Source organism: Saimiri boliviensis, chromosome 6, assembly GCF_048565385.1.
Source record: "Saimiri boliviensis isolate mSaiBol1 chromosome 6, mSaiBol1.pri, whole genome shotgun sequence".
In the NCBI taxonomy this organism is placed as follows: domain Eukaryota; kingdom Metazoa; phylum Chordata; class Mammalia; order Primates; family Cebidae; genus Saimiri; species Saimiri boliviensis.
The window spans coordinates 82,460,806-82,483,039 of NC_133454.1; the positions used below are offsets into that span (position 1 = coordinate 82,460,806).

At 43.2% G+C, this 22,234-nt stretch overlaps 1 protein-coding gene across 14 annotated transcripts in view; it reads left to right on the forward strand.

Moving 5' to 3' along the window:
- TEAD1 (TEA domain transcription factor 1) overlaps positions 1-22,234 on the forward strand; it is a 276,947-nt gene that overhangs the window by 71,829 nt on the left and 182,884 nt on the right. The window contains exon 1 of one of the 14 annotated variants that reach the window (XM_010345057.3): positions 4,120-4,287. The exons of the other annotated variants lie outside the window; for them this stretch is intronic. The gene's annotated coding sequence lies outside the window, so the exon portion shown is untranslated. Of the gene's footprint in view, positions 1-4,119; positions 4,288-22,234 lie in introns of those variants that run through there. 14 annotated transcript variants of the gene reach the window in all.

Genomic DNA, 22,234 nt, shown 5'->3' on the forward strand with positions numbered 1-22,234 from the left:
TTTTAAGTCTTTTTTTCATCGTATTATGGTTGGTTTTTATAATCTACATATTTGTTCTCATAATTTTTATCTTCTAATGAATTTTCTCTTTTTGATAAATTTTTAGGATTAGGATTGCTAGTTCAAAGGATTTAAGCCTTTTGAGCCTCCCAATAAATGTAGCTAATTGGATTTTCATATCCTTACCACCACCAGGGTATTTTCTATGTCATATTCACTAGAGATGTGATTAGAGCCTTTAAAGGTTTGCTGATTAAGAGATTGAAAATAACACTTTGAGTTTGCTTGAATTTGACATTCTTCTGCCTTTTCTTCCCATAAGCGTATGGGAAAATATGATCATGTATATTTTCCTATATGCTTATTTTCCTCTTTAATTGTCTATTCATCTCCCCTTTCTGCTTGTCTTCTTGACTTTTTCCAATATAAATTTGAATTGTTTATTTACCTTATTAGTTTTGTGTTGGAGAAAAATACAGGTGCAGGGTATTAATGAGTAGATCAAAAAGCCTTTTTCCCCCCTGCCCTGCAGTAGCAGGCTCTCAGCCTTGCATTTGTGGTTCTGGGAAAGCAGAAAGAAGCACAAGCTTTTGCCATGCGCCAGCACTCCTGGGATCACGGTGGTCAGAGTCTGGACTCTCCAACAGCCTTGTTTTTCAGCTGTATTGCTTTTCAGCAGAAAAATCATGTGGCTGTCAGTTAACTCAGCTCTAACAGTGTGCACACTTGGTTTAAGGGGCCTGGCCTGCTCCTTACATCCCACAAGCATCTGATAACGGAGCCAGCACGCAGTGGGTATTTGTTTTCACCCACCATAGATCAGATGTTGGAATGTACCTTTCTTGACATCTTCATTTGCCTCTGGTCCCCCTACAGCATCACTGTTTTAAGAGGGCTTCTAGCTATTCTTTGATTATCTCTAGTGATGGGAGGTTTACTCTTTCACAAATACATTTAGACCTTGAGCTCAAGGAGATGAATCTGGGTTTGAATTTCAGCTTGACCACTGACTAGTGGCATGATTCTGGACAAATTACTTAATATTTCTAAACTTCATTTTCTTTATCTGAGTAACAGAGAGAGTAATATTACATTTTTACCTCTAACAGTTGTGATGAGGATTAAGTGAAATAATAAAAATAAAGTTCTGGACTCTAAAGAAGTCAAACTCATAAAAGTAGAGAGTAGAATGGTTGTTACCAGAGGTTTTGGGGGTGAGTGGGTGGGTAGGGAAAAGGGAAGTTAGTCAAAGTGTGAAAGTTTCTGTTAGGAGGAATAAATTCTGGTGCAATGACATGGTGACTGTAGTTAACAATAATGTGTGGTATATTTCAAAATAGCAAAAAAAGAGAAGAACTTAAATATTCTTAACACAAAGAAATGATACATATTGGAGGTGATGGATATGTTAATTCATCAGATTGGATCATTCCACAATGTATACATGCATGGAAGTAAATTGGGCTAGGCCCGATTATCCCCGAAGATGCTTGGAAAGTGTCACATTAGAATTTAGGGTTGTCTATTTAGAAAGCGCTGAGACATGTTCATACATGTATACCCCATAAACATACACCCCATAAACATATACAATTATTATTTGTCAATCAAAAATGAAATAAAACTTTAAAAAAGTGAAGTCTTGATCCCTGTTCCTCACATAGCATCAAATAAATGCTGGCTGTGAATATTAATTGTATTTACTGTTAACAAGGTGTATTTCCTTAAACTTTTGCCATCTATTAGAATCTCACTGATTTGGCTGGCACAGAGACCACAGCTCAGCCTCCAGCTCTTATAGTGGCCTGGAATTTGGAGTATATTCTTCTGTAATGGAGCTGTGGGAGGGTATTGTCTTTGAGCTGATTCCAAAGTGGGCCATGGTCCAGCTGTGGGGCTGGGCAGTGCTGTAATACGTCCAGGCTAGCACCTTCTTGGTTTTCAAAGTCCAATTATAGAGACCTCTTGTTTGTCCTTCTCTTTCTCAGCTGGTGTTCTTGCCTTGGCATCCCTAATAGAAGATGATTTAAAAACATTTAGAGGAAATGAAACTCTGCTCCACGTACTAGTTACCTGTTCCCCTTCACAGAAAAAGGCTTAATTTAGCAAGGAGAACTAAAGGTAGAGATTATGCTTCTAAATGCATAGCAGTATATGTCTAGCTCATTGACAGCACTCAATAAATGTTGCTTTTATTAGTATTACGGGTAAACCAATACAAGGGTAACCTGGGCATAGGGTAGGTAGGACGTGACTCTTATCTTATCCCCAGACTTAATATTTCAGTATTTTTGCCGAGAATCTGGTTGATGATCTGAAAGTTCCTCAAAGTCTCCTGTGATCTAAGCAGACAGCTTTTATCTTTGGGGAACCATTGTAATTGGTATTAGTACCAGGTTCATGAATCATGATTATGGAGTTCAGCTTAGTCCAGCATAACTCACTATGCTTTGTAGAGAATAACTTAGCAGGAACAGCCCCCTGCTAGGTAGTTGCTTCCTAATAATTGTTAATTTTGGTTTAACAACTGAAGTATTAGGGAATCTAGTGACTTTAAGAAATAGTATTGAAGTGGTGGTAAGTGAGATTTTAAAAGTTGCCTCTATGACAAATGAAATAGATTTAAGCTGGGGGGAAATAGTTACCCATCAACAGGGGTGGTATTTAGAATATTTAACAACCAGAAACCACTGCAGGCCCCTAGATATGCCAGACACCTGTTCTTGTTGAATAGTGAGGAGGCCTTGGGGCACTACGAGGAGACAGAGCGTTCACGGGGGGATTGGGGCACTGACTCTTTCCACGCTCTTATGGAAGTATTTCAGTATTTTAAACAACTGGTATAGCTGAACCAGTCGGGTACTTGAGGTGGTGTGGGAGAGTGTCTGAAATTGGCAGATATTCAGAGGTGTTGATAGATTCTTCACTTGTCTTCTTCTTCTTCTTTTTTTTTTTTTTTTTTGAGATGGAGTTTCGCTCTTGTTACCCAGGCTGGAGTGCAATGGCACGGTCTCGGCTCACCGCAACCTCCGCCTCCTGGGTTCAGGCAATTCTCCTGCCTCAGCCTCCCGAGTAGCTGGGATTACAGCCACGCCACCATGCCCAGCTGATTTTTTGTATTTTTAGTAGAGATGGGGTTTCACCATGTTGACCAGGATGGTCTCGATCTCTTCACCTCGTGATCCACCCACCTCGGCCTCCCAAAGTGCTGGGATTACCGGTGTGAGCCACCGCGCCCGGCCTGTCTTCTTTAATTCGTTGCTGAGAGAACGTTAGTTGCGCTAGGCCCGATTATCCCCAAAGGCGCTTGGAAAACGTCACATTAGAATTTAGGTTTGTCTATTTAGAAAGCACTGAGACATGTCCATTTATTCAGAAAATACTGACCGTGTATACAGTGTGAGAGGTCTCCAGTCTGTATCGGTGGCCTTGAAATTGTTCCTGCTCTTCTACTATGGGCTAGGGATCGAAAGGATTACAAAGATGTTTGCTGCAACAGTGAAAAGTTGGGCAAAATCTCAATGTGCAAGCATGGGGAAAGAGCTAAGTCATAGCATATCCTCCACCCAGAATATTATGTACCTCTTAAATATCATAGATACAAATAAGTTTTCAGGACTTAGGAACTAATTCCGACTGAAATGTTAGGTGGGCAACAAAAAGCTAAAGGAATGATTAGTGTAAGGACATCGAAGTGCATGGTTAGCACTGATTATTATTTGATGGTGGAATATGGGTAAAGTTAATTTTTCTTTATGGAGATTTCTATGTGTTTCACTTTTTTTTGGTCATCTGTGGATATTAACTTTATAACTAGAGGTGTTCCAGAAGTATTTTCTTTAAACCCGATTAAAAATTTAAAAATTATTATGTAATTAGTGAGTGAGTGAACATGTTGGATTTAAACTTGGGGAAACACATTTGGAGGTTGTATTTATCTCTTGTAAAGAAAGCTGCTGACTCGGTGGGGTAAAAATAAGAGGCCTTGGTCAGCCTCCTGGTGTTGAGGCACCCGGCTCCCCCAGGCTTCCAGACTGCTGGTTCTGAGAGGCCCTAATGGGCTTGTTGAAAGGCTCTACTTGGCTTCTTATTAATGTCCTTCCCTGAGCAGTGCTCTGCTCTCCTGGCTAACCTTGTCAGAAGGTTACCCGCGGCTCTCCAGGGCTCAGCTAATTTTAAACCTGGTCAGGCAGTGTGGTGGCATTGCTCTGCAGAGACATGAGCAGCTCCCTGGGTGACACGGCTGGGGGAAGATGAGTCGAGTCCACGGTTTTTTCTCATCCTCCTGTAAGTGACCAGGCACGCTGAACAAGCAAAGAGAGCTGGGATAATAATGAGAGCTTTTATGGTAAAAAACAGGATTATTAAAGATCTTTTAGCAATGTCAATGCTGGTTGATAATTGCACGGTGTGATATGCCCTGCATGAACTGTGTTAATTCTGACCACACTGGGAGAAGCAAGGTGAATGAGATCCTCTCTTCTGGGAACTAGGCTTTGGCTGCTTTTAAAGACAGAATGAAACTACAGTGAATTTCATTTTTTATATGGTATTCTTTTAAATTTTCAGAACTCAAAGTCCTCTGGTGATAACGTTCTTCTGTGAAGTTTTTGATCAGTTTGATTGGGAGAGGGGTATTTCTGAAAAGCTAAAAAAAATTTAAAAACACAGAATTGCTGCCTGTCTGCATGTCAACTGCTGGTCTGGCTGCCACTAAAATTGTCATTTTAAAGGCTATTTTTCTTTTTTGAGTATTTGCAATGGAGTCTTGTTCAGAATACGGCTGTGTCTTATACGTGCAACCCTGTATTGTAAAATGAAACGGAAATCAATAACTGTAAAATAATGTTACAATTGTGAACCTTTTCCCTATCAAAATTAATTCTTTTTAAAAAACTTAGCCCATATTTTTCGCTTAGAATTTTTTTTGTCTGTCTGCCTTTCAACACCTTCAGGTTGTGAATCTAAATGTGCCTATTAGAGTTGGCTCTGTCTTCTCCTGCCAAGGCATTCACAGCTTCTTTGGCACATAAGGGATTATAATGGGAAACCCAGTCCACCCAGTGGATGGCCTGTTCTTGAGGCTTACCTGCCTGGCTTAAAGAAGTGTATCTTTTCTTGTAGCTGGGCCTATACCCACCCACTCATAAAAAAGTTGCTAGGAGCAAATTAAAGAGACATTGTGTATGGAGTAAACCAAGATGAAAGAACAATAGATGGAGAATCAATACCCTGCTAACTCCCTACAGTGATTGAAGTTAACTTTATTTGAAATATCTAGGCTGGGCGAGACCACATCAAGCTAGCAGCATTCTTGCACGAGAGTAGCACGGGAATGAACTTTGATTTCATTTTAGGGAAGAAGAAAAAATAATAAATAAATGCTTTTTATTAGCCTTCTCCCCCTCCCCCCCCATCTTGAAGTCCTACCTCTTCCACAATAAAGCTAATTAGCTTTGACATGTTTGGATGTAGTTTTGAGAAAATTAAAGCTGAGTAATATTAGGAATTTGTTAGTGGAAATACTTGTTAAAACCTTCATTGACCCAAATCTGACTTTTATACATGGTATTAAATAAGCAAACTAAAGAAAACTTCATCCCCGTCTTGCCCTAAAATAATATTTTTAAAAGCACATTCAGAGTTGTTAAGTATAATATAAATATGTTACTCTGATTGGATACTAAATGAGTTACTGAAGAGGCTGTGGTAGTGATATTGAGTGTAGTTATGAATTTAATGTTCATTTCTTAGAAACCAAGTCCTCTTTGATACATGTTCAAAGGTCTTGCTTTTTTTTTTTTTTCCCCTTCTCCTGGGCTTCTCTTTCTCACCTCTGGGACACTTCCCTCTTACACTTGGCCCGCATGCCTGGTTTAGGCAGGCCCACTGTTATTTTTGTGGTAACCTGACACTTTGGGCCAAGCGCAGCCCCTAGGCCCCTATGGGAGGTGAACTGGCTGAGAGCTGAAAGGGCGGGCTCCAGGCTGCATTCTCCCAGGATGAGCCTCCGCTGAAGCAGGCTGGGCTGAGGGCTGTGGGCCGGCTGCAGCAGTGGCTGAGATGCCACAGACCAGAGTCAGGGGCTGGGGATCACCACTGAAGACCTCAGATTGTGGCTCAGCAGGTAGCAGGCCCTGCCTGAGGTTAAAGGAAGGCAGAGTTGGTTGTTGAGGCTACAGACCAGGTAGTCAGGGTGTTTAGAAACTCGAGGAAGGTTTTATTGAGGCTGGTGAGTCTTTTATCTCACTCTATGGTTCTAGTCTAAGGTATGCCTGAGGCTGCCCTTGTAATTCCTTAGACAAGGATGTATTTCTTAAGAGTCATCAAAATTGTATTAACATTTTAGGTTAAAATAAAGCAAATGGTTATTTGTTGCTGGGCTTGGGGTGCAGAAATGAATGGGAAACAGTGCCTGCCTTCGAAAATTTGCAGTATAGCAGGGAAGAAGGTGGATATAGAAGCAATAATTATCAATACTGTTAACATTCTTAATTTTTAATTTTTTTGAGACTCTTAATTTAATTAAAAAATCAATTAAAAAATTTTTTTTGAGACGGAGTCATCAAGGCTGGAGTGCAGTGGTGCAATCTTGGCTTCACTGCAACTCTGCCTCCCAGGTTCAAGTGATTCCCCTGCCTCAGCCTCCCAAGTGGCTGGGATTACAGGTGCTTGCCACCATGCCGGCTAATGTTTTCTGTTTTTAGTAGAGATGGAGTTTCACTGTGTTGGTCCGCTGGTCTTGAACTGCTGACCTCAAGTGATCTGCCCCCTCTAGGCCTCCCAAAGTGCTAGGATTACAGGTGTGAGCCACCACGCCTGGCCTATTAGTTTTGTTCAACAACTATTTGAGAACCTATGGTGGCACAGTTAAGACATACTACCTATGCTAATCTCTAAGCATTTAGATAACACAATATATGCATTGACCGTTGATGATTGAGATATTCTGTTAATACTTTTCATGAATCATCTCGTTTAATCTTTACAACAGGTGGCTAATATTGTTACTTCCAGTTTTCATGAAACACAGGCACAGGTAATAAGTGGAGGAATAAAAATTCAATCTCTTTGGGTTTCTAAAACTCAATATTCTCTTTATGTATGAGGAACTACTCTGCCATATGGTTTCTCCAGGTGCCCAAGGTGATGATCCCTGCAATTCTTAGAAGTACCTACCAAGGACGGTATTAACAAATGTTTTGTGAGTTCCAGCAATCTGTTAGGTATTGCGAGAGCCCTAGGCACCTGAAGGAGTGGTGTAGGCAGCCAGCTGTGTCGGGGCTTCTTGGAATGCAAGTGCAGCTAAAATGTTGGGGTCCTGGATGGGTGGCTGGAGGAGCAGGCTGAGAACAGGTATGAAAGGCCAGAGTGCCTCATAACGCAGTTGAGTCCTGAATGACTAGGGATCTGCTGAATGACTTCAAGTGAGTGTATGATAAAAGTCCGATTTGCATTTTAGGAAAACCTTCTGTCTGCAGGATGGTGTAGGAGAGACTTGCTAAAAATACATTTCCTGGGATTCTGATTCGTTATTTCTGGCATCAAAAGCTGGGAATCCCTGTTTAAGAAGCCACCTATATCATCCTGTGTAACCAGGCTTGGGGACCAGGTTGTTGGCAGTAGTGAGTGGGGGGAGACAAGGGACAGCTCAGCTCTGGCAGAGGGCTGAGGCAGAGATGGTATGGTCCTTTCCTTGAGACAGGAGCAAAGTTAGTAGAGTAGAGTGGAGCAGAGGGGAACCAGGGGGACTAGGGGGTCAAGTGGACATTCTTGGTGATCATTTAGATCAGGAGGGAAAGGGGGGAGCCTAGGATAAGACCCTCCCTTTGGTTGTTGCTCCAGCCAGTTTATCTGAGAAACAGTATCTCTGAGAGGAGGCTGTGGGATTGGGTTATTTCTCCAAGGACCTGGGAGTACTTTGGGATTTTCATGGGGCTTTTACAGGTAGATCTTTAATTAGCAATGTGACTTTGAAGGTGTCAAGGACCAGTGTGCCGGAACTGTGTGTTTGAGGATTTGCCCTGGTTCATTTTGCCTGTGGGGGGACTTCTGGCCTCTCAAGTCATATCCCCTACATAGAGTCACTGTTAGGCAGTTGGACTGAGAGGGAATCTGCCCCTGGAAGTCTTTCCCAGAGGGAGGGTTTTAGTGGCCATTTGTAGGTATAATTGGAAATGGATTATGTAAGGGGCCGAGGGCTCATCTTGTTCCTATACCAAGTTTAACAGAATCTGTAGAAGAATGTAGCCTTGGAAGGAAATATATTACCCACCCAACTTTGGCAACCCGCCCACCTTTTTCCCTAAAGAAACGTGTGTGTGTGTATGTGCTGGGGAGCTGTAGAAATGTAGATTGAATCAAGATGTGGCCTTTGCATATTTGACTGAATTCAGTGGACTCCTTTGCTAGGATATGTCAGAGGGGAGGGGAAGGAGACTGCTGGCTGGAGAGGACTCACAGCACCCCGGGCTGTGGGAGAAGGCAGGAGAAGGCAGGCCTGATGTCAGACATGAACGCATCAGACTTTCTGTCCATACCTCTCTTACGCTGCAGATCTTGCCCCCACTGAGTTCCCTTGCAGAGCTTGTGGATGTTTCAGAGCTGGTCCTGTGTCCACAGCAGGTGCTTCAGTAATATTTGTTCGTTTCAATGAGTGGCTTAATTGTCTGAGGGGGGAACAGTAGTTATTCACTTATCCTGCCTCAGGCAATCTTCAACCAAAGTGCCAAGATTCTTTCTCTTGCTGAACTTGAACTGGATATAGATCAAGGGCCAGGTTTACATTTGGAGGACGAGGATGGTGTGTGGGTGGGGCTTTAATTGGCCCCCGAATTTGCATCTGTCAAGGCGAGACCTGTTTTGCAGCTGCTCCATCACTGTGTCATCATTAAATGGCAGATTGCATTTCTCGTTTGAAGGGTGGGGACTTGCTTGTGTTGGGGATCATTGGGAACCAGTGCACATTTGTAAACCGGCAGTGTTGTGTATTTTTGGTTAAATTCATGCATTGCCTCGTGTTGGCATTGGTTGGTGTTTGCACATTGGCCAAATGCAGACGTGTGTGTCTCTGTGTAAGTGTAGCAACCATGGTTCCCATGCTGGGCTTGAGTGTGACCCTGCTGTCACCTCACAGCCTCTCTTTAGGGACGAGGGGAGTACGTTGAGTGCTTGAAGACAAAGTCTGATGTGGATTCATTAGAAGGGCTGAGTGACCAGGTATTGAGCAGAGTTAATCCCATGGCTCTGGGTTGTTGAAACAAACACACCTTTATACACTGTCATGGTCTTTGCTTGTATTAAAATGCCTTTATAAACTTGGAACACTTAAGGGAGGCATCACATTGTAATATTTCAGTTTAAAGAACTGTTCTGGCCTCGGAATTGGACCATATTGAAAATACTTTTGGTTTAAAAATTCTGATTCCAGATGTGTAACATTCTCTGTTCTTCACTCTTTATCTTCCCAAGTAGATAGACACACATACACACACCTTCAGGAGTTGCTCACACACTCCTGGTGTTTCTGGTGTTTTCCTGCTTTTTGTATGAAATAATACACCTTTTGTCATGGCCTGTGAGGCCCCCTGTGATTGGCTCAGCTTACGTTTTCAGCCTCTGCTTTAGCCTTTCTGCCTTCTCGCTTGGCTCTGCCTTCTCTTCTCCACATCTCCTCCACTAATACTTGGCCTATAAGTCCAGCTCAGCCTTTCAGACCAGCCTAAATGCCACCCCCTGAGAAACTTCATTGATCCGAGAGACAGAATAAACTTCTCCAGCATGGCTCTCTGTTGATTCCTCTATTGCAGCTGGTGACATATTTATTCACTTGTTCATTCATGTATTCACCCATTGACTCATTATTTCCAGCAACCATTCAGTCTCTTCTGGGGAGCGGTTGCCATGTGCTAGGCATTCTGCTGAATGCCAGACATAGAAAAATGACTAGGCTGGGTGAGGTGGTTCATGCCTGTAGTCCCAGCACTTTGGGAAGCTGAGACAGGAGAATTGCTTGAGGCCAGGAGTTCAGAGCCAGCCTGGGTAACATAGCGAGGCTATGTATCTACAGTAAAACCAAAAAAGTTAGCTGGGCATGGTGGTATGCGTCTGTAGTCGCAGCTACTTAGGAGGCTTGAGCCCCAGAGGTTGAGGATGCAGTGGACCTGACTTAAAAACAAAACAAAATGAAAAAAGGAGAAATAACTAAAGGCATGGACCCAACCCTTAAAGATCTCACAAACCCTCAAATGTGAGTGATGGATAAACAAATCATTTCTATCTGGTGAGTGAGTTCAGTTCATCTGTACTGGCTGGCAAAGGTGCTACTACCTGTGGGAACACAGAGGAGTGGGGAAAGGTCAGGCCAGGCGTCCCAGCGGAGGGCCTTTGAAGTCTTGCAGGTATGTGAACTTATTTGTCTCCCTGCTGGAGAGCGTGCTTGTTGAGGACAGGGAAGATGGTATCTTTATCTCCATATCCAGTGCTTGGCACATACGAGTGAAGAGATGGGTGGGCGAGGCTTTCCGTAAATGCTTTACCACATTAAATTTAAACAGGTAATTAGAAAACAGAAATACTTTCCCTTTCATGTTTACACCCCATCTTGTTTCAGAATCATTTTAAGACACCATGCAAGACTGTAAAATAGCATAAATAGAAGGTGGGAGAAAGAAGGGAGAAAAAGAAGAGGATAGAGGTGAAGACTGAAAGTGGACTTAGGAATAAGACCAAACTTGCCAACCAATCACCTGAGAGCTCTCCGAGGGGCCTGCCAGGGTGGCTCAGTGCACTTTGGCGCCTAGTGAGTAAAGGAAAGTCCGGTGGGCTGACCACGAGGTAAAAAACACATTGTGTTTTGTTTGCTGTAGAACTTTCCTTTGGGATCTTTGTAAAGAGCAGTCTCTGTGTGACATGATGAGCTGCCTCTTCCACATCCTTGCAGGCAACATAGAGATGAATCTCATAGGCTATTTCTTCTAATAACCCTTCGTATGCTGATGGCAGCACATCAAAGCATAATTCAATAAAAGCAAATGTATTCAGAGCTCCTGGAATTAACTTTCTCTAAGGTAATAATGGAATCAGAAAGGCACTGAAACAGTGCAGGTTTTATTTGTTTATTTGTTTATTTTTTTGTAACTTCTATTGAAGTCCAACATGCGTATAGAAAAGGACACACATATCATCTGTATTGAGTCCCTTGTGTTTTTCCACTTGAACTCACCGGCCTCCAAAGCCATTGGTCTGCACTGACATGACGAGAACCCCCTGAGTCTCCCCACACTGCCTTCCAATGAGTACTCTCAACTCCAAAGGGTCGTTATTACCCTGACTTCTAACAATGTAGATGAGTTTCGTTAGTGTTTGAACTTATGATGCATGGAGGCAGACAGTATAGTATATATTTCTTTGTATCTATTTTTTTCCTCAGTATTGCATTGGTAGAGTTCACCCATGTTGTTACTTGCAGTTGTTACTCATTTGTATTCTCATTACTGTCCCATAGAACATTCTGTGGCAGTGAAATGCTTTCTGTTTGTGCCATATGACACAGTAGCCATTAGCCACTTGTGAATATTGAGCTAATAAGATACGGGTAGTGCGACTGGACAACTGAATTTCTAATCTTAATAATTTACATTTAAATTCACAAATGTGTCTAGCGCCTACTGCATTGGACAGTGCAGTTGTATGCCATTCTATTTTATGAATATGCTTCAGGTTTTTTTTTTTTTGGTTTTTTTTTTTTTTTTGAGACAGAGTCTCACTCTCTTTCCTAGGCCAGAGTGCAGTGGCACGATCATAGCTCACTGCCTTTGATCTCCTGGGCTCAGGTGATCCTCCTATTTCAGCCTCTGGGGTAGCTGGGACTACAGGTTTGTACCACCAACACCCAGGTAATTTTCTTGTGTTTTTTGTAGAGATGGGGGTCTCACTGTGTTGCCTAGGCTGATCTCAACTCCTACTCTCAAGGAGTCTGCCCGTCTCGGCCTCCCAAAGTGCTGGGATTACAGATGTGCTCCACAGCGCCTGGCCTCATTATGCTACAGTTTTTAATGTCCTATTGTTAACAAAAATTTGGCTGTTTCTAGCTGTTACAAATAATGAAAATACAAACATTCCTATACCTGTCTTTTGTGATATAACCCAGTTTATCATGTTTTCCCCTCCTGATTAGTGCTTTTGTGTCCCTTTAAAGTAATCCTTGACTACTTTATGGACACATAGATAATCTGCTAAGTTTTCTTCTAAATTCTTTATTGGTTTTTTTACTTTCAGATCTAAAATCTATTTCAGATGTAAAGTATGTTGGAGGTGGGGTCAAGTTTTATTTTTTTCGTATGGATATCAATGAACCTGGTACATTTATTGGGGAAAAAAAAGACCTTTTCTCAGGGTAATACAGTGTCACTTTTGTTACAGATCAAGTGAACGTATGTGTATGAGTTTGTTTCCAGATGTTTTATTCTGATCCGTTGGCCTATTTTCTATGTCTGTGTGCCAGTACCATACTATTAATGACTAAGCTTTGCGTTGAGGTTTCCTATTGGGCAGTGTAAGTCATTCAGCTTTGTTTTTCTTCTTCAAGATTGCACAAGACCTGCATTTATTCAAACAGGTTCATTTTATTTGTTATTTTATGTTGTCTCACTTTTATCCAGCATCCCAATGTTGCTTGGGATACAACTGTCCTAGGTTGTAGAGGTCATACAGGCTCTGCTTCTGTCCCAGAGGAGTTTTACAATCATGTTTTGGGACTCAGAAATATCCACGTATCATTTGGGTAGGCTGTGAGGATCTGTGTTCTCAGATCCATTAGAAATGGGTAAAGGCAGATAGACCAGATCTGACAACACGCACACAAGAGAAAGTGACAGCCTGATTTCTGATAGTCTAGAGCAGGCGTCCCCAAACTACGCATGCGGCCCCCTGAGGCCATTTATCCGCCCCCCCGCCGCACTTCAGGAAGGGGCACCTCTTTCACTGGTGGTCAGTGAGAGGAGCACAGTATGTGGCGGCCCTCCAACGGTCTGAGGGACAGTGAACTGGCCCCCTGTGTAAAAAGTCTGGGGACGCCTGGTATAGAGGATGGGAAGGAAAACAGTATGACGAATTGTGGTTTTGGTTCCCTAGGTTGACAGGAAAGAGGAGATTTTTTCCTTTTGGGTATGTTACAGCCTAGATTTTGGATCCTGATGTGAATGCTCATGCGCTCCATTTGGATCCATTAGATCTTGAGAGCACTGAATGTCAGGGGCTGTGGTCAGAGGACCAGAGCAGGGCTTGACCTTTGCAATGACCATTTTAAAATGCCATCTTGATTGAGGTTTTCCTTGTTGATTGGCTTATGACTCAATCAGGAGTGAAGTGTAGATTTCCCTATTGCTTCTCTCCCCAAACCCCAGAATAAGAGAAGCATCCAATGTCATGGAAGCTGATGGAGAAGCCCTGGACTATTTTTGTATGCAAAGTAGGGAGGGCCGTTTCAGATGCAGCACAATTAGAATTCTGAATCAGCCAAGGGGGCCGCATCTGGGCAGGTTACTGCTGGGACCTAGAGTGAGGCCAGGGCCAACATCCCATTAAGTCGGCTGTCAACAGACTGTGTAACATTGGGTGAGTCTCCCCTGGCTTTTAGTAGGCAGGGACTATGACTCCCCAGGCATGTACCCATAGACTTGCTTCTTGGGGAGCCAGTGCTGTGATGGTATAGGACCCATTTCTAGGCTTTCTGTCAATCATGAAGCTGAGGGAGACTTTTTGAAGTGGTGTATATACTTTTATCTATCTTGTGTTGATGTCTTTTTACATGTGAACTTTCTGCTTGTGATTTTTACTTTATGCTTATTGTCATTTAAAATACTGAGTTATAATAATAGGATGGTGACTCTTACCAACTAAGAAAGTGATGTGATTCATAGGCTAGTGGCTAAGGAGTATTATTTACCTGATGTTTTCTTTATTTGTAGTAAGCAGTATGGTCGGTCAGTCTACCTGAAGTGTGTGTTCACTCTATAGGCCTATTGGAATTGGGGAGTTAGTTTTCTTTGATGGCTACTCCTGGGAAAGGCTTATGAGTTTTCCTTTTGAAATAGTTGGGGCATTTGCTCTCTTAAAGCAGGAAAGAAGCTCTCTTTCTGGGTTTGAAATGTGTTTCCCGAGGTTAAGTTGTCCATATCGAGGGTGGGAGCATCTTGGGCTCTGAGACTTGGGCTATGAGTCATGTCCTCCAGCTCCTGCTCCCTTTGCGCATGTACTGTCTTGATAATCAGATCTTTGCTTTGGAATGGTCAGATAAGGATAGATTGCCTGAAGCTGGGGCTGTGGCCTTGTCCTTTTGAAGGAGTCCACTGATGAAGAACAGCAGTGATCAGCTTGACTGGTGTTAGTGACAGGAGAAAGGAAGGGGCAGGATTTCTGTTCTCAATGGCTAACAGATTCATTAAGGGGATGGTGTGGGTGATTCCCCTAAAGGCTGGTAATGCAGAGTGGTCCCATCAGAGCTGCATAGCATGAAATCAATCAGAGCTTTTCTTGAATTGTCACCTGGGCAAGTACTTAGGGCTGATGGAGCGGAGAATTAATCAGGGATTCTCAGGAGGGTAATGCTAAGTCCTGTAATGGGATGCTCAGCGTTGGGGCTTGGTGAAGAGATATTGGCTTGTTGATGGGATTTTGTTGACACGGAAGTGATTTTTGAAAACGAGAAGGAGTAATTATCCACTCCTCCGCTGAAATTAGAGGGAACCTGTTAGCAATTGGCACCAAGGCTCACTGGCTGCTACTGTGTCGTGACAGATGTTGCCTCAGTTCTCAGCCTCAGCATTCCCTGAGAATTCTGCCCTGTCTCTGACAATGACGTACTTTCTGCACTTCCATCTCTTTTATGGTTTCCTGCAAAATCCAGGCTGCCCATCTTCACCTGTGTTTTTCTCAGGCTACTTGTTGGCAAGGTTGGCTAGTGTCTGAAATGGTAGGAAAATAATAATACAACCCACTTTACATATGCAAAACCAATTAACCATTATTTAGCACCTGACATTCAGTTGTCCAGGGTGGTGAGTCAGGATCATCACTATTCATTAGGAATTAAGTAGACTGTGCTTGATGATGTCAGCTATGGACAGAGCTGAGAATTCAGCACCTCCTACATCCTCCTGTCTAGGGAAGGATGTAGTGCAGGCATCCCCAAACTACGGTCCGGGGGCCGCATGCAGCCCCCTGAGGCCATTTATCCGGCCCCCCCCACGCACTTCAGGAAGGGGCACCTCTTTCATTGGTGGTCAGTGAGAGGAGCACAGTATGTGGCGGCCCTCCAACAGTCTGAGGGACAGTGAACTGGCCCCCTGTGTAAAAAGTTTGGGGACACCTGGTGTAGTGTGTCTGATATTCCTACAGAATGTGCATTCTGTCTGGAAAATGACTCCTACTTTCAAACTCTGTGAAGTATAGGACTTTGGACAACTTATTTAGGTCTCTGAACCTCACAAGGTGGGGATAATACCAAAGGGGGAAGAGCAGCGATTAAATAAGATCCTCTAAGCAGAAGCTGCTGGCATTGTGCCTGACACCTGGTTCTGGGAGAAGGCTGAATTTGGTACCAGTTCACTTTGGGAGAAAAACACTTTTTTTCCTCAGTCTTTTTTTTGGAGGGCAGCTTTATTCCTATGAGAGAAATTGGACTTCAACTAAGATTACAGTGACCTTCAAGCCATCAGATGTTTGGTTGAGTTGTCCACTATAAATATCATTTCGACCATGTGATTCTCTTTCTAGAAACCCTAAAGTGGCTCTCAGTTGCACTGACTTCTCTCTCTTTCTGGGCCAGTGCTCATCCCGCTGCCACTGTCTCTGTGCTGCCCTTTCCGCTCACCCGCTCACTCAGGTTTGCTTTGTTACTGTTTGTCATCTCTTCAAATTTCTTCCTTGGCTACGTCCTTGGCTTCTGCTCTTTACTCCCTGGCCACTCTGCCGCCCTTATAGCTTTCCCTGTAACTGTCGCCTTCTGGTTCTGTTCTTTTCCAGCCATCAAAAGGGAAAGGGAAATGGAGAAGGTAAAATACATTATCTCAAAAATTACTATTCTCTTCAAATAAGATTTGCTCGTGATATAAAAAGGTTATCTCTTAAAGGACCCAGACCTCATTCATCCCTCTAACACAGAAGGTCCATTAGCTGCCAGTAATTCTGATTAAGAAGCTAACACAAGAACAGAAAACCAAACACAGCATGTTCTCACTCATAAGTGGGAGTTGAACAATGAGAACACATGGACACAAGGGAAGGGAACATCACACTTGGGGGCCTTTCAAGGGTTGGGGGACTGGGGAGGAATGGCATTAGGAGAAATACCTAATATAGATGACGGATTGCTGGGTGCAGCAAACCACCATGGCTCTTGTGTACCTGTGTAGCAAACCTGCACATTCTGCACATGTATCTCAGAACTTATAATAAAGAAAGAAACTGGATCAGCCAGCCAACTCTTCATTATTTACACCGTACCTGGCTTAAAGTCTGTCTCCTTCGGCCGGGCGCGGTGGCTCAAGCCTGTAATCCCAGCACTTTGGGAGGCCGAGGCGGGTGGATCACGAGGTCAAGAGATCGAGACCATCCCGGTCAACATAGTGAAACCCCGTCTCTACTAAAAAGACAAAAAATTAGCTGGGCATAGTGGCGCGTGCCTGTAATCCCAGCTACTCAGGAGGCTGAGGCAGGAGAATTGCCTGAACCCAGGAGGCGGAGGTTGCGGTGAGCCGAGATCGTGCCATTGCACTCCAGCCTGGGTAACAAGAGCGAAACTCCGTCCAAAAAAAAAAAAAAAAAAAAAAAAGTCTGTCTCCTTGTGTCCTCCTAATTGGCAGTTTCCTCTGGGTCTCTTACTACTCATTGAAACTTTGGCCAGAGTCAGGAATGTGAAAGTAGCTGAAACACATCCTTTTCTTGTGGAAATTTTGGGTGATAAGCTCAGTCATGTTGTTATCAAAGAATATTTGTATTCCTTTTATTGGTTGTTGGTTCCTTTTTTTTTTTTTTTTTTTGGTTGAGAGAGAGAGAGTCTTGCTCTGTTGCTCTGGGTAGAGTGCAGTGGCCCGATCTTGGCTCACTGCAGTCTCCATCTCCTGGGTTTAAGTGATTCTCCTGCCTCGGCCACCCAAGTAGCTGAGATTACAGGTGCCTGGCTAAGTTTTGTATTTTAGTAGAGACAGAGTTTTGTCATGTTGGCCAGGCTGGTTTCAAACTCCTGTCCTCAGGTGATCTGCCTGCTTTGGCCTCCCAAAGTGCTAGGATTACAGGCGTGAATGATTGTGGTTGATTCTTTCTTTCATTGACTATTTATATGTCAGGTATGGTACCGGCACTAGGGACACTATAAATGTAATATAGTCTCTGCCTTCAGGAAGGGTCACTGGGGGTACAAGTGGGAGGAGCAATGACCAACTCACAAAGTTCTCCCCTCTCCCCCCCGCTGCCGTGATGGAATCTCACTCTGTTGCCCAGGCTAGAGTACAATGGCACAGTCTTGGCTCACTGCAACCTCCTCCTCCTGGTTCAAGCTATCCTCCTGCCTCAGCCTCCCTAGTAGCTGGGATTACAGGCACCTGCCACCAGGCCCAGCTAGTTTTTTTTGTATTTTTAATAGAGACAATGTTTTACCACATTGGCCAGGCGGGTCTTGAACTCTCGACCTCAAGTGATCCACCTGCCTCAGCCTCCCAAAGTGCTGGGGTTACAGGTGTGAGCCTTGGCTTCCCAAAATGTTGGGATTACAAGCCCCAACTCACTAAGTTCCGTTATAGGTAGAGTCTGTGGGATGACATGGCCATGAATGAATAAGTTGGCCTCCTCCAGGGTTAGTGATGGAAACTGAGGCACGCTGGAGCTACAAGTGCTGTGTGGTCCTGGGTTACCCAGGTGGACAGAGCCCTAACTTCATTCCAGCTCTTTTCCTGTGGCCTCCTAGAATATTGAGACACTGGCAAAAACAAGCCGTATAATTTTTTTTTGATGATCCTTGTGTTCAGTGATATATACTTGTGTTTCGTTGATTATGAGGATTAGTTAAAATTAACTCCTTTACTTAAGAGCCTTTAAATAATCTGAAAATGGGTGAGAAACTGACATTATGAGAGACCCAGAGGAATTAAGATCAAGGGAGCAGCAAACTCCTGTGTTCTGTCTCATCCCTTGTTGAATAGAGTTGGTGTCAGGGTGCCTGCATTTGACTGTCTTATCCCTGTCACCGCCCCCCGCCAGGCTTTTATACTAAAACATGTATTGGTTGAATGCACATGTGATATCTTCACTGTACTAATAATACTCTTTTTGAAGCCTCAGTAGGTTATGGTGAAAGAATGATCCATTTAGAGAATGTGGCTGTGGAGGCAATTACCAGGACATTTGGGTCATAGTAATGGTTTGTTTTTGGAGTTTGGGAAAAATTTCAGGAATTAAGGATTCTTCAGAAAAGTGTTAATGATGGAAACTGAGGCACATGGGGGCTACCAAATATATTTTTAAATGTATTTCCAACAAACAAGACTTTTCTGTTCTCTTTCCTTGGAGGCATTCTGCAGAAAGGGTTATTACCCTGAACCACACTGCCCATAAGAATCTGAAAGCTGTTGAACCCGTGAATAATAATAGATAAGTGTTAGAAATAGAGGCGTTGTCACCAATTTCCATTTTCTATGCAGTCATTTGAAGACCTTGAAGAAGAGGATCCTTTGTAAGTTGATTTCCCAAAGTGAATCATTAGATGAAGCTCTCTTATTTCTTCACCATCCATCACAAGGTACATATCATTGTCTAGGCAGGATGGACTTGGACATAAGTGAACATCTGTTTATAGTTTTATAGATGACAGAGCACCTTCACTCATGATCTTACTAAATCTTTAAGGCAACCCAATGGAATGGAGTCCCTCTACCCCTTAATCATTTTTCTGTATTGGGATTGAATTTAATTTGTTACCTGCGTTTAACAAATGAAAACCTGAGCTTCTGAGAGAGTTATTAGGTTGACACAAAAGTAATTGCGATAATTTTGAGCGTCATGGCTTGAGGGTGAGTAGGTTTGGAACCCAGATCTATTGGGAGTCTTCATACCACCTCTCCTCCCTTTCTCTCCCATCTCTTGCCTTGATACTGTGTTCTTTATTTACTGAATTTAGTGAAAGCTGACTCTTTCACTCAAAGAATGTATATGTATGGGGAGGTAAAGATACAGCCCTGCAGGTACAGACATTGTGTGCATAATTCACTTGTTTAGATTTTAATGTTGATTATAGTCAGGTACTTGTTGCTATAGATTCAGAATTGAGATAGATTGTGTGGCAGTTAAGTATTTCCATGTGTTTTTAGGATTCTCCTAAAGTGTGGTTGATACTGTCAGAGCCTCTAGATCCAAGGCCAGTTTCCAGGATAAGTTGGAGTTTGAGCTGGGCTGGAAGGAACCTGAGGGGTGGAGCGCCAGGATGGTTATTTTGGTATCCAGTATGGGGAGCTTTTCTAAGCTAGCCCCAGTCTTGTGACTGGAAATTCTCTGCCCATTTAGGTCCTCATTGTACGATGGGGTTGTAAAACCAAAGGTCTGTATAACTCTTTGGATTATGTATCTGGTAGTTCTTTGCCCATTGCTAGATTAGGTAATTCCATCCTGCTGAGTTCTAGTTGACCAGAAACTGCAAGAGCTGGGGCACACAGCGTCTTTCCCTTTGCAGTAAATGAATAAAAACATGTGAGCATTTAGAGCAGTGGCTGTACTTACCAAGTGGATAGATCGGTTAATGCCAGTTAATACTGCATTCCCCCGAACAATCAGGAACTTGTAATTCATCGCTGTAACAGTGATTAGAAGTGGTTGTCCTCAAAGGTCTGCTGTTTGTCTTCTCCACAGCCTTCCCCTTGTGGAGCAGTTCAAGTAGCAGAAATTGTTTTCTTATGTTGAGTCAGAATATTCTTTGGAACCTTCCCATAGTGGATCTGCATCCTCCCGATGTGACAAATAGCTCTTCAGAAGTTGTTCAGGGTCTCAGGACACTAAATGTGCAGTTAGGATTCAGAAGAATCTTCCCATCTTTGGGCTTTGGGCTGTGGGCTGAGGCTAAAAATGATAGACTTTAATAGGAATAAACATAAACTCCTGATTTTAGCTTTGACTCCAATTGCGCAAAAGACAGGATTCAGGGACAACCCCTGAGGAGCAGGAGCTTAGAGGTTTGATGAAAAGTAAGTCCACCTCTCAGTGCCATTTATTGAGGGCCATTAAATGCATTCATGAGGGTGGGCAGAAGGATGATGGTTTCTAGTCTGGAAGACAGTTAGGATCCTGGGAGCTGCTCCTGTCATACCTAAGTGGGTGTCTTAGGAGAGATTTGTTCCCTTGGAGGATGGTATATACTCCCAAGGAGTGGATGTGTATATGTTAATCAGGAGGTGGGTTTTCACCTGATAGATGGAAGAATTTCAACATGTCAGTATGAAGTGGAGCAGTACTGAGAAGGTAATGAGTTCCCTGCTGTTGGTGGTGTTCAAGGGTAGACTGTGACCAGCTGAGTAGATTTTGAGAGGACTTCAAGCACTGAATGGGGGTGGTTGGCGTGTTTTGGTCTGGAGACTCTGGGGCTTGCAATTATATGAGAACATTCTTTTTAGGCAGTTGAAGGTCCCTTGGTCTCTTCAGCTGCCCCCGACTGTCCTGAATCCCACTGCCTGCCATCCTGACTGAGCACTGGACGTAACTACTATTTTAAAGTGCAGCTCCTTGGAGTAAATTCATACTGCTGTGAAATGCCCAGAGCTCAAGGACTGGCCTGTGGTTTTGTACATGTATTGTTTTGTCTTTTGTTTTATTTTGTTTTGTTTTTGGGGGGGGAGTAGAGTGGAGAGGAAGAAGGTGGGCTAGCCACTGCTCAAAGAGTTCATTCTTCTCATAATTTATCTAATAAACTACTTTGGAGCTAGAACAGACTCTAGAGTATAGTTTAGTTTGAATTTTATAAGACTCTTAGATCTCAACAAAAATGGTAATAGTTTAAGAATTCAAAAAGCCCACACTGCAGGCATCGTGAGGTTCATCTGGAGGTCAGTCACAAAATGCTTTCTTGTGGCTTAATTTATACCTTCACATTTGGCAATTTTGAAAGTCCTGTGTAAATGTACATATGCTGGTAAGAGGTAGTAAATATTTTGCTGACAAGTTCTTTGAATGATGGCTCAGTGGCAGCATTTAAAGGCAGCCAACCAGAGGGGTTTTTTGTGTATTTTTTTTTTTTTAAATCCAGGTGCTGCCAAGTCTACAAAGCTGTAAGGGAAGAAGCCAAAAGTACCCGCTAGTTATAGTTATACCATTAATTGTGTAATATTCATGTGCCTCAGAGTTTCTGCACCTGGCGTCTGTTGATATACACAGGTGGGGGAGGATACAGTTGGGAGAGAGTGGGGAAGAAGACAGGTTGCTTGTTGTCAGGTGATGGGCCTGGAACATGGAACAGTCCCTGGTGCCAGGTGGGGCCACCAGCACTTGATTCCCTCCTGGGTATCCATTTGTAATATTGCGTGTACTTGAGACGGCGGGAAGGGGAGGAACCATGGCCACATGAAGCCCTCCCTACTCAGGCTCTGGGCATCTTCTTTTTGATCAGTCCTTTCCCCTCCTTTTTTGGGGGACTTTGAATTAATGATCTGATGCCTTGTCAACAAAGGAATATTGATATGTTGATATGTCAGTGTGCAGGACAGCAGGGAGTACTGGATAAGATCATTTTCACATTGGTGTAATGCCAATTTGACATTTGTTTGGAAAGCTTATCCCTTTATGACCATAGGTTATATGCATGATTTAAGGGGAATAAATCTTTGATTTTTTTTTTTTTTTTTTTTTTGGTTCTGTAATCATCATTGCTACAAAAAAAGAAAGTCTCCCCCACAGTTTTCATGTGGTCAGGAATTCAGCGTAGGCTACGAGAGGAAGTGCTCGATGTCAATAGTGAATATTTCCACAGGTGTGCTAGGCACTTGTGATAGGTGTTGCGGGGAAGTCAAGACTGGGGACAACTTGGTCCCTGCTTCAAGGTTACAACCTAGTTGCTGAGAGTAGCAAAGTAACCTCATTCTACAGGGTAAAAGACCCAGAAATAAATGACATAGGTACAGGTCAGCTGGCATTGCTGTCTCAGAGAATGAGTAGGTGTAATAGCAAAATTATCTCCCTCCCTCCCTTCCTCCTTCCC